The sequence below is a fragment of the Colobus angolensis genome, unplaced genomic scaffold, assembly GCF_000951035.1.
Source record: "Colobus angolensis palliatus isolate OR3802 unplaced genomic scaffold, Cang.pa_1.0 Scaffold304, whole genome shotgun sequence".
NCBI lineage: Eukaryota > Metazoa > Chordata > Mammalia > Primates > Cercopithecidae > Colobus > Colobus angolensis.
This window is the reverse complement of record NW_012116311.1, coordinates 2553578-2566078: the sequence shown is the minus strand read 5'-3', so window position 1 is coordinate 2566078 and position 12501 is coordinate 2553578.

Below are 12501 nucleotides of genomic sequence, written 5' to 3'. Positions count from 1 at the left end.
TTCCTGGAAAAAGAAAGTCCATTGGTTTGAGAAAAATGCTCTTTAGAGACGATACTCTTCTGATATGAAGGGGAAATGAGCTTTACATTTATCTGATTTTTATGTCATATCTAACATTCCTACGTCAAGTTGTTCCAACAGTGTTGTTAGGGTCATATATTCAAATTGTCATTATAATTTGATTTGTGGGAAGACTTTAGAGAGGAATGACTCCAGGAGGAGTGAGAAGTATGGCAGTGCAGGTGAAGCTGGGGCATGGGGCTACTAGATTAGGAATGTCCTGCTGAGAAGGAGATTCTTTGGCAAAGCTGCAGAAGAGCTTATCACCAAAGCAACTGCAGTGAGAAGATAGTGGATTATTGAATGTGGCATTTTTGGAGGGTTATCCACATTTGGGAGGGTGAAGAGGAAGCCATCCAGAGTGCCTACCAAGGAATCCCAATGATAAACTTCTAATAATCACAGAGTGACTGACATGAAGTCAAGGCCCTCAACTCTTTTTCATAGCCTCAATTCACCTGCAGTACATTCTTAATAATGAAGAGGCCTGTTATGGTGGGGATTCTCAGCAGGGTAAGGCAGGGGTAGGAAGTTTAGAGTGAATCAGAATCTGGGGGGAAGTCTTGTGTTGGTTTAATTATGTCCTGGCTTGGGAGTGGGAGTGGTGAGGGGGTGGCTTTCATTGAAGCCTTGTTTAAATGAGAAGATCCATATCATCATTCTGCTCCAAAAGAATATTGTATGTTAAAGAGGAACTTTGATTAAGCCACTGCCTGAAGGGAGCATGCTTATGTACACTACCTGGTCACTAAAGTACCTTCAAAAAGTGTTGGTTGTTGTATTAGTCCCTTTTCACACTGCTGATAAAGACATACCCTAGACTGGGAAGAAAAAGAGATTTAATTGGACTTAATAGTTCCACATGGCTGGGGAGGCCTCAGAATCACGGCAGAAGGTGAAAGGCACTCTTACATGGCAGTGGCAAGAGAAAATGAGGAAGATGCAAAAGCAGAAACCACTGATAAAACCATCAGATCTCGTGAGACTTATTCACTACCACAAGAACAGTGTGGGGGAAACTGCCGCCATTATTCAAATGATCTCTCAATGGGTCCCTCCCACAACGTGTAGGAATTATGGGAGTACAGTTCAAGAGGAGATTCGGGTGGGGACACAGAGGCAAACCATATATGTTGTCATTCACCAAAATGAACTGTGTGTGGAAGTTTGGGGGCAGAGAAAAATTGCTCTGTGAAATAGAGGGTAGCTGAGGTGTCACATGTGAAGCAATGAGGGGAATCACGATTGGTGTCAATGGGAGAGCAAAACTGGAGTGGAGAGAACAGGGTGAACAGAAAGTGATTTCTGAAGTAATTTTGAACTTTGTTGAGTATGTCCTACAAAATCTCTAATACATTATTCATTGTTCACTAATTATTTTGTTGCAAATGGGTCATTTTGGGGAAAATGGTAGGAGATGGGGACAAACATTAATTTCTCTGGGCCTGTTGTCTCACTTGGAGATATCATTATTCTAACCACCCAGTGGAGATAATGAAAATTTTAACCTGTCTCTAAAGGAAATTTTTTCAATCCTTGGAATAATTTTCTGAGAATGTATAGCCAATGGAGGAAAATGCTGCCTTCGAAATTCTCAAATTGAGGAAAGCAAATGGAAGAAAGGGATTTTTCTTTCTGTAAAAAATTACTTTTATGGCATGAAAATTATTTTTCTGCCCTTTATAACCATTGTTATTCTTCTGTATATTTTCCCAGTATATGTTTGTATTTTGTACAATGGTAAATATGCCATATAAATAATAGTGTCTTCCTTTTTCACTTTCATGTGAAGCACTTATGATAGTATCTGTATTTGCATGTATTTCTGTATCTCTCTTTGCATCTTCATCTATCTAATTATCAATCTGTCAATAATTTTCTGTTATCTACCAATAATCTCTGTACTTAGCTTTCTAGCACTCTGAAAATTCGTTTTCCTGAAGTCCACTTTCTAGTTCTTATTTAATAACATTTTAATTTCTTTGGTTCTGATCCAATTTGGTCCAAATATCACAATAATTAATGTGTTTCCTAGTGTATAATCTTTATAACCATCATTTAAAAATACTTTATTTTATTAATCTGAAAAAATCTTCCAAAATGTACTCACATATTCCTCTGTTGTTGAATATAGAGGTGATAGTAAATTTCACTATTTAAAATAACTCTGTAATATATAACTTTATAACACAACTTTGTTTTTTGGATTATTTCCTTGGGAGACATGCATAAAGATGAAATCAATTGCTATAAAATTTTATGACACATAGTGTCAAACTGAAAAAGGCAAATATATTCTTGTTTTTATCCCACTATATCAAGGGCATTGCTTATGTGTGCTGCAATTTTTCTTCAAATCCTAAAATTTATGTGTACATTTTGCAGCTGAAGAAATCTTCATAGACATATATTTAGTGATAAAGAATGGTTTTGTTGCTCATTTTATCTTCTTGATTTCCCCACAACTATCCAAAAAAGCATAATGTGTTGAGGTTTATTCCAGATTAAGTACTCCAAATCTTATTTGGTCAATAAAAGTATAAATGAAAGGACATTTTCCTATTTAATTGAATAACCAAACTCTGGTGGGATGATACATAACCCTCATGTTGCTTGACTGGCTATGTGACTGAATAAATGAATATCATCTACAAATATGACTGATTCTCTTCACTAAGGAAAAAAAGGAGTTGCAAAATTGACTTTGCTGCTTGCCAGTTGAAGCCTCTCTTCCTCACCCCCACTAAATCTTCTTTCTGGGACCAACATATCAGCCTAGAGGAATAAAGTTTCATAATGCCAAAAGGGCCAAGAGCGGCTGGCACAGAAATAATTGACTCAAGTGATTGTAAGTTATGTCTCATACATCTAAAGCAACAAATCAAAAAAGTTTTATCGTTATTTGTGTCTTCTTTTCCTTTTAGCTGCTAAATAAACTGATTATTTTACTACATTCAAAGAGGAGTTGCAATGTTGAAACTATTGATTTTGAGGATTTAAAAGTTTTTACTGGATATAGACTCCTCTTTGAGAAAAAAAAGCAGTGCCTTATTTTCCTAAACAGAGTAATATAAAATGAAACAAACCACCTTCTCCTCCCATTACTGTCCCTAAACAGACTATAATCATGAATATAGCAATTATTTTCTTTGTAGCAAGAAAGATCAATGTTGCAAATTTTAGGTCATAGCTGAACATATAAAGTATGTTTTATAATCAGAAAATAAATTATAAAGTTGAATATTAATACTTAAAATTTGTTGAAATTCTGGCAATATAAAATTAGATGCATTAATGCAAATAGATTACAATTTCAAGAGTAAATTTTATTAAATGGTAATAGAGTATATTTATGTTGATATCTCATCCTATATTAAAATGTGTTTACAAAATTCAGATTGGATGTTTCAATAGTTCATCAACTTTTGATACAGCATATATTTTAGTGTGCTTTGAAACAGCAGGTGGTTGTTTTTTCATACAACTTTAGATTAATGTTCTTAAAAAATAAGCTTGGTCTCACTCATGGCACTTGGATAAAGGTTGTATTTGATTTTTAGCCTGTGGAATTTGTGGTGGGAGCCCAGCCAAGCAAACTTAGTTATAGGCTATTTAGAGAGAGAACAGCAGTTGGTGGCAGGAAGGACTTGGACCCCACAATCTGCTACTTAATTTTTCACTTGTTTGTATGTGGGCCCAAAAACACAATTCATGTTCATTCCATCTTTAGGTTTGAGATAGTCAATTAGTTGCAAAAATTCCTTGGTGATTAATCATTTGGAAGACAAGTGCTGTCTTTCCCATAAATGTTTATTCTTCATCTTACCATGGAAATAATTCCTTGAAAAATTCACATTTTGAGATTAGGTAGACCTGTGCTGGACTGTCCAGTATAGTAGTCACTAACCACATGTGGCGATTTATATTTTTATCTAAATGAACTAAAATTAAAGAAAATTAAACATTCAGTTTCTTTGTCTCACTCAGCACATTTTAAGCGCAAATATTCACAAGTGGCATGTGGCTACTGTATTAGACAATGCAGGTGTAGAGTTATAGGACATTTTGTCATTGCGGACACTATTAGATGGTGAGGAGCTAGATTAAATATTTTACAAAATATCCCTTTTATAATTACAATCTTATATCTTGCTTGATTTTTAAAATAACAAAGAGCAAATAAATGTAAACAAAAATAGTGTGTAATAAATAAAAATGAGTGAGTTACTCTAAAAACATGAAGTTTCACTTTTTATTGTGGTCTATATGAGTTTATACTAAGATGAAAACAGATTTTACATGTATTGGTATAGCAATACTCAGAGGAAACTTGATGTTTACAAGCTGGGCCTAGAGGCAGCATTTGAGTAGGTGCGGCCAATACTCACATAATCACAGGGGCAGGACAATTTCAAGGTGATCTCTGAATTATTCATCTAGTGAACTTTTTTTCCTGTCTTAGAATTGTAGTTTTTTTCTACTTCAATTTTTCAACAGTTATTGAAGAATTAAAAGGAAAAATATGGTGCTCTACTTGAATAATGATAAAATTTTGCTTTTCTTTACTCAGTTTTTTTTTTTTGCGACAAAATGGTAATTACATCATACTTTCTATATTGCAGAAAGATGCTCTCTTAGTCCAGATGCTACACAACTGTGTCATATCTAGACTTTACTTGGATTATTTCTTTTACATTTTGGGGATATACATCAAAAAGTAAAAGTCAATACAATTTTAACTTAGTTATGAATAGCAGGTCACAATATATCTTTATTTCACCACACACAAAAATCAATATAAACATAGAAGATAAAATAAAATAGATCTTAGAAGAAAGCATGAAATAATATCTTTATAACCCTGAGGGTGGGCAAATATTTCTGAATGCAAAGGGAAAAAATGGTAAATGTTATTATGTTGAAATTAAGAACTTCTGTTTATCAAGACACCATGAAGAGAGTGAAAATGCAAGACAGAATGGAAAAAATTTGTAATACCTATAACACACAAAGGATTTGTATCCAGAATATACAAGTCAATAAAAAAGACTGAAATCCCAATAGAACCATGTGCAAAAGTCATAAACATAAACCTCAAAAACAGGATGTCTAATACATATAATTAATAGATAGGAAAAGTTGTTCAGCCTAATTAATTGCCAGGGAAATGGAAATTAAAACTGATTTCATAATACATACATCAAAATGGCAGTGATGAGATACACTGCAAATGCCAACACTTGCACTTGCTGATTGGAGTATAAATTTAATCAAATTCCTTGGAAAGCTATTTGACATTAAAGTTGAATCTATGTGGCATTGAAGTTGAATATATTTGGCGTTAAAGTTGCAAGGATATATATGTGTGTGTGTATATATATACTATATATATATATATATATATAAAATGATATATTGAAAGGGAATTGCACCCTTTCAGCTGCAATTCCACTCCCAGATTTATACCCAATAGAAATGCATGCAAATGTGCACCAAAGGCATGCACAAGAATCTTCAAAGCAGCATTATTTACAAGAGCACCAAACTGGACAAAATCCACGTGTTCATCAAGAGTAAAATTGATTCATCTTGGTCTATTTCTACAGAGGAATATTACACAGCAGTGATAATGAATAAACTCTAGAGTTTTCAGCAGCATGGATGAATCTCATAAAAATAGTATAGGTAAAAGAAACAAGACACAGGGTACATAATTTATGAATCTATTTATATAAAATTGAAAAATCATGCGAGCCAATCTATGGTATTAGCTAACGAGGATGACTGGTACTCTTGGAGGAATAGTGATTAAAAAGAGAGTGGATACGTGGATGTTAACTTTGTGTACACTTATGATGAACACTTTTCTGTGGGTATGTAGTTTTTAAAATAAAGACAATAGAATGTTTATTTACAAAAATAATGAAAAATGATCATTAATGTATGATTTTGTCACAGAGATTTGCACCTCTGCAAAGGTCTCTGACAAAAGTCCTGTTGTTAAGTGCATCCAAAAAGATTAAGGTAGAAAGTCTAATTATTAATGTCCACTTTTCTGTTGTGAGAGGATCTACAGAAAATAAAACCCTACATAAATATGAACAAAAAAAATCTTCCTGGGGCTTCAGAAGAACCTAATTGGTTCTCAGAAAACATAAAGGAAAATCTAATGTACCCCTCAGCAGGACTTGGGTTTTCCATGTCCTATGAGAGGGTCACAGAGTCTTCTGGTCATCTCAGTTCCAAGGATAAGGCACTCGAGTGTCGCTAAAATCAACAGTATAGGCAGGAGGGGAAAGACAGACCTGATGTGAGAATGTTTTCTTTTAATACGTACTGACCTCAGTGACCTTTGAGGGCTGTCAGAATGATGGCCAGTGGAAGCCTTGAAGCATATGCTTACTCATGATGTTACTTACATGGACATCAGTCCAGAGAACTCACAGGGGTGGTTATAAAATGTGCTCCGATCACTGTGGGCCTCTTTCCAATGACATGCCAAGCTGCATGGGCCTGAGCATTTTGTACTTACATATGTATACACATGTATACATGCAGTTTGTCAATGTATTCAACGAATAATTAAGGGGGGTCTGTTTTGTGCAAGTCATTTGTAGAGAAGGCAAAATGGACCCAGTGCTGCTGTTGGCAATTAAATATATTTTGAATTCTCTTGGGATAAAATCATGCTACCAATTTTTTTTTAGTACCAAAAATCTGCTAGTGAAAAACTGTATGATCAGTTAAGTCCAGAAAACTAGACTAGAGCTCCTCGACTGCACTCCTCACAGTTTATATACTTTATGCCAAGAGAAGTTAAGTTCATTAGCTTCTAGGATATTTCTAAATATGAATGTACACAAGCAGAAACAAACACTGCTTAGTTTTCTCTGAAACTAGTCGAAGGGCATTTACAACAGGAAATATTCCTCCTAGAATACATTAGAAAAAAAAAGTTTTAAAGGAGAATTTTTATTTTGGAAAAGTAAATTGCAGAAGGGTTTAAGAAGAATCACTAAAGTGCATGAGTAAAGTATTTGAAATAATTCCAAATTATTAAAAGAACAGAGTACTTTTTATTACTTTGCCAAAAGAAAGATTATTTTGTTGTTTGAACGACTTGACTCATTAAAATCTACTTATATAGGTGATGAATTTTTGGGTGAAAAGTTCTCAACTTTTAGATAGAGAAATATGATAATTCTCTGAGTACATCTGTCCATGAGGTAGGGGTCCATGAAGAAGAAATTTTAGCTTGAGTGATATGTTTCGTCTATGAATATTGAAAAGGAACCCCATGAGACCCACATTTAATCTACATTCACTGGAAACACTTGTACCTTTTACACTCTGCTTATTCATGCAACTGGATTAACTAAATACATAAGCTGCTGCTTTCAGCTCTGGTCCTCCTGTTTTCTGCTGGTAAAGGTCACACTGACTCATACACGAAACCTTTTGTTTATATCTCAGAGGTAGCTGACCCTGTTGCACCTGCTTTTGAATATCTGGCAAGAGACAGCCTTGCAAATGAATATGGCTCTTTCAAGAGGTTGCTTATTTTAAAATGAAATTAGCATTTCCATAGGTGCCAAACTGCTGGCAGAGGAGAATGGAGACCTCTGTGTAAGTGAAGACAGGTATATTGTGGAATTGCGGCAGCATCTGCATGTTCACCTTACCCTATAAATAAAGCCTCTAAACGATTGCTGAATGAATGAACAAATGAACAGAATAGTTATCTTTGACCCTTTTAACCTAATTACTAACATTTTATTTTGTTTATACAGACCTATTCTATAACTATGTAAAGGAGGAAATGTGATTTAAGCACTTCCCTTTTTTTCATAATACCCCTTACCCTTCCCTAAATATCAACCATGTATGTTACATGGACTAAAGTCATTACTGTGACAGCAACTGATATTCAATCATTATAATTAGCCTCCTTTTGGGTTAACTAGTGCTCAAATCTTCCAAAGGATATGGAAAGAATCAAAAGGGCATACCAGATTAAACGAGGAGGTAGGGAGGCACGGAATGCAATACTATGAGGTTAGATTTCATTCTGTGATCCAGTGAAGAACGAGTGGATATCTGGGAAAGAAGAGCATTGACAGATGTGTACACTAGAAAGAAAGTTCTGGTGACCATAAGTGTAATTGATTGGGAGAGATTCTAGAGGCAGGATGTTCAGTTCAGAAGTCATCTCAATAATACAGGCAAAAAGACAATCTCTGTTATTAGCCATTAGGATAATGGTTACCCTTATGGGTAGTAGAGACTGAGAGAGATTACAAAGGGAGTCCTAGAGTGCTGGTGAAATTCAGCTTCCTGATCTTGGTGTTGGATATTTGGATTTATTCACTTGCATATATCCATTGCAAATAAAGCTGTACATTTTGTATGTCTTTCTGTATGGATACTTAATAAAAAAAAAAAAGGGTAAAAGAAAAATAATGACACCTGAATCATTGCAGTAGGAATGAATAGCATAAGGTCATTTGCAGAGCTAGAATGCCACAAAGATTTGCACAATTACTGAAAAAGGAAAATAAAGAAGAGGGCAAAATCAAAGGTGACTTCGAGATGTCTTAGAAATTGAAGATATTGCATTTATACAGTTAGAAATCTCATGAGGAAGGACTTCTTTTTGGAAGGAAGTTAATGAGTTCAATATTGGGTATTTGAGATGCCAGTGAGATAGGTAGGTAGGACTAACAAATAAGCAAATGTGAATGTTACTAGGAACTCGAAAGAGAGTTAAAGATGGAGGTTATTGGAAGTTATACAGACAGAAAAAACAATTGAAATGGTAAAAATAAGGAAAGCCCTAAGAGAGTAAGGAACAAAAGAAAATTGAGCACTAAACCTAGAAAACTGTCTCTGTTTCAAACTTTTACTTTACGATAGCCTAGTTCATGACATAGTAATTCTGGAATAAAATGTGTAAAATATATAGTTTTCTTTTTTTATGTGATGAGGTTTTAAGTCTTTTTAATTTTTGTATTTTTCAAATTGTCTTTAGTGAAAACATATTATTTTTGTAGTTACATAAGAAAGTTACACAATGAAAAAAATATTTCATGTAGAATGACAGGATACTGAGATAGCAGAGTTGTCTGGATAATATCTGACAACAACAATTATCCATGATTTATGACTGTTTTTTTCTAGAGAAATATATATATTTTAAACTTTAATGTTTAAATTTTTTCTGAAAAAAATATTTGACTAAGTTAGGTTAGTGACTTTTGGACATACCAGATTAACATCATGATTTGCACCTTCTTTGTGGTCATTTTTATCAATTTATATATGTTTAAGTAAGGGAAATATAGATATATTTTCAGTGCATAATCTATAAAGGTTAAGAGACATAATACTAACAAAGTATTATTTCAATAAAATAATTTAATTGGAATACAAAAGTTTTATTTTAAAATTCAGATGTGTTATTTTTTGATTTAGTCCTATTTCAAATGTATTAGTTAGTTTATTAATTGAAAGAGGTCTTATAAAGGATTAATGGAAAAGTCACATTATTAAAATAAATTTCATAAACTGTTTTAAAAGGTTTCACTTATCAATATAAACTTTCTGGAAATCATTGCTATTATATAGTATGCATAAATCTACTCTGTGAACACTATAAATTTAACCTGACAGTCATAATTTCTTTTAAGCTGATGTATGTGCTGTGATGACACCATTTAAAACCATGTGACACTTGTGTTGACAAGGGTTTGTTTTAGCTGTCACATGCTAGAGATCAGTGACATACACCTACCTTGACAAAGAGCTTTGTGGAGACACTCAATCTGCTATCTTTATCTAAATAAAACATAGAAAGTCTGGTTTTCTGCAGTCATTCAGCCCTAGAAAGGAAGGTTCATCAGTTGGTGTATGTTTGAGATGTGGAGAATATTTTCTTTGAGATTATATGGTAATTTGTGTGCTTTGTAATAAAAAATATTTGTTTAGATTATTGGTTCTTGGAGAGCAAGATTTATTTTATATTCCTTAATATCACCTGATACAACATGCTGTTACCTTCCCTGAAAGACATGCTCATTACTTGTTATAAAAAGGTAAAGTGGTTAACATTTGCAACATTTTACTTCTTTAAGAAAAGTGTTTTTATATTTTTGTTCTTCCATAAATATATATAACCTTTGAAACTAGGGGACCAGAAAAATTTACTTGTTGTACCAAGAAATATTAATAATCTTGGGTTAATATAGATGATGACTGTTTAAAAGACAAATTGAGTTTTTCCTTTAATTGGGTAAAATTAGTTTTTATATTCTTAGAAGGATAAGATTATAATATGCATTTCTCTCATGGTCTGTTCCTTTCAGTGCCTAATATTCCATAATGCTCATTATGGAATTCCTACATATGGAAAGAATATCCTAATTTCAACCCCCTATTCATTCTCACCCTTGTCCCTGTTTTTTTGAAACCCTTCAATATAATGAACACATTCATTCCTGGCCCCTCTTTGTTTCTGAGGCAGTTGATGGACTCTTCAGGCAATGACGATTCAAGATGTCGGGAGGAACAAAGCCAGGACTGTCACTAGCCTGCCTTTCAAAATGTTCCAATCACATATTAATCCTTTTCCAAATAGATGTTGGACAAATCCATTTTGACCCAGAACCAGAACAATGAAGCCAAATCTAGAATCATCCATTCTGGCTAAGGTTGAACCACTGGCAAGTACATTTTTCAAAATTTCGTTTTGTAAGGAATTAAATCCAATTCCTTTCCACATGGAGAAAAGCCAATTATGAAAGCTGATGATTGTAAAAGTGAGACCAAAGAGCCACAGGACATATTTATTTTGGAAAGAAAGTTAAAAGACTAAGAAGTTAGGACATAAAATATTTTACACTGGTTTAGATTAAACTAACAGTTTAAAAAATAAATATTTTGCATTTTTATGCAGATGTCCAAGATAAAAAAAGCTGTTGTACTAAGAGAAAACTTAAGATTTCTGGAGAAAAGCATCCATAAATGGCTCCTGCATAAATGGTTCCTGAAGTGTATGCAAAATGGGAAGGGGCAGCACTTATAAGATTTTTAAAAATAATTTTATTCAAAGAAAATATATTCTGAAAACCATTCAGTCAGGTTGATGTGTAAAATAGAGGTTGGCAATCTCTCAAATGTGGTAGGTAATTGCTTTCTGGATTCCAAGGAATGGTGGTTAGGGATAGAAGTGACTGGAGCAATGAGATTTGCTGTCAGTTGTTTTGTCTCTAGCTGGTGCATAATAATAAAGTCAGTGTAGTTCCTAACAAAGAGCAGAGAAAAGGATGTGGTGGCCCCATCTGGCTCTCATGCTACCTCATGTGGTATCACAGGAACCCCATGCCAGTCAGATTCCAACAGGAAATAGATGGCAACATCCAAAGTAAGAAAATTAGACAGGTATTTACTTACAAATGAATGATTTATCCTCTGTGACTGTAGGAAAAATTCATGGGATACTGCAGTAACCTGGGCTGATTCTAGCTGCACTATTTTCATACCTAGGTGGGAAGGGCTATGGGGAGTGATGGTTTCTTGGAATCTGAAAGGACAGACTCATGTGGATTAGAAGGCCTTGAGAGAAGCAGTGGCTTCTCTCTTCCATGGCCTTGCTTTGCTCTCTCCCTCTGATCTCCTGCTGAGGCTCCACACTGGCTGAGTTGAAATCTAACTGGATTAGATTTCAGTTAGATGGTGGAGGTGATGAGATGGAGAGAAAGGGGAGTGTTGATGGAGTCCTTTGGAGATCCGTCTCCAAGATAGATTGCAGGTGGACCAGGTGCGGTGGCTCATGCCTATAATCCTAGCACTGTGGGAGGCCAAAGTGGGCAGATTGCTTGAGGCTAGGAATTTGAGACTAGCCTGCTTGACATGGCAAAACCCTGTCTCTACAAAAAACACAAAAATTAGCAGGGCATGGTGGTGCGTGCCTATAGTCCCAGCTACTTGGGAGACTGAGGTGGGAGGATCACCTGAGCCTGGGGAAGTTGAGGCTGCAGTGAGCCGTGATCACCACTGCACTCCAACGTGGGCAACAGAGCAAGAGCCTGTCTCCAAATACATACATAAATAGATAAAGTAGAGGGTAGAGAGCAGGTGGAGAAGGGTAGAGAATAAAGCTTGAGGGGTTAATTGAAGACAAGTGGCACTGACCAGTTCAACTAGCTGCCAATGACCAGATGAAACTAAAAGACTCTTCCTCCCATCCTCACCTCAGGGATCTACTTATTTTTTTCCTTTTCCCCTTGTGCCTCAATTAAACCAGCTTATTTCTACTTATTCTCTTATGATTTTCATTCATAATATAACCCTTTATGAATTTGAAGATAACAATTTCTTCTGCTTTTCTTGTTAGTATCTTGAACTTAATTTATATCCAAAACATCTATTTTCTTTCTCTCTGAC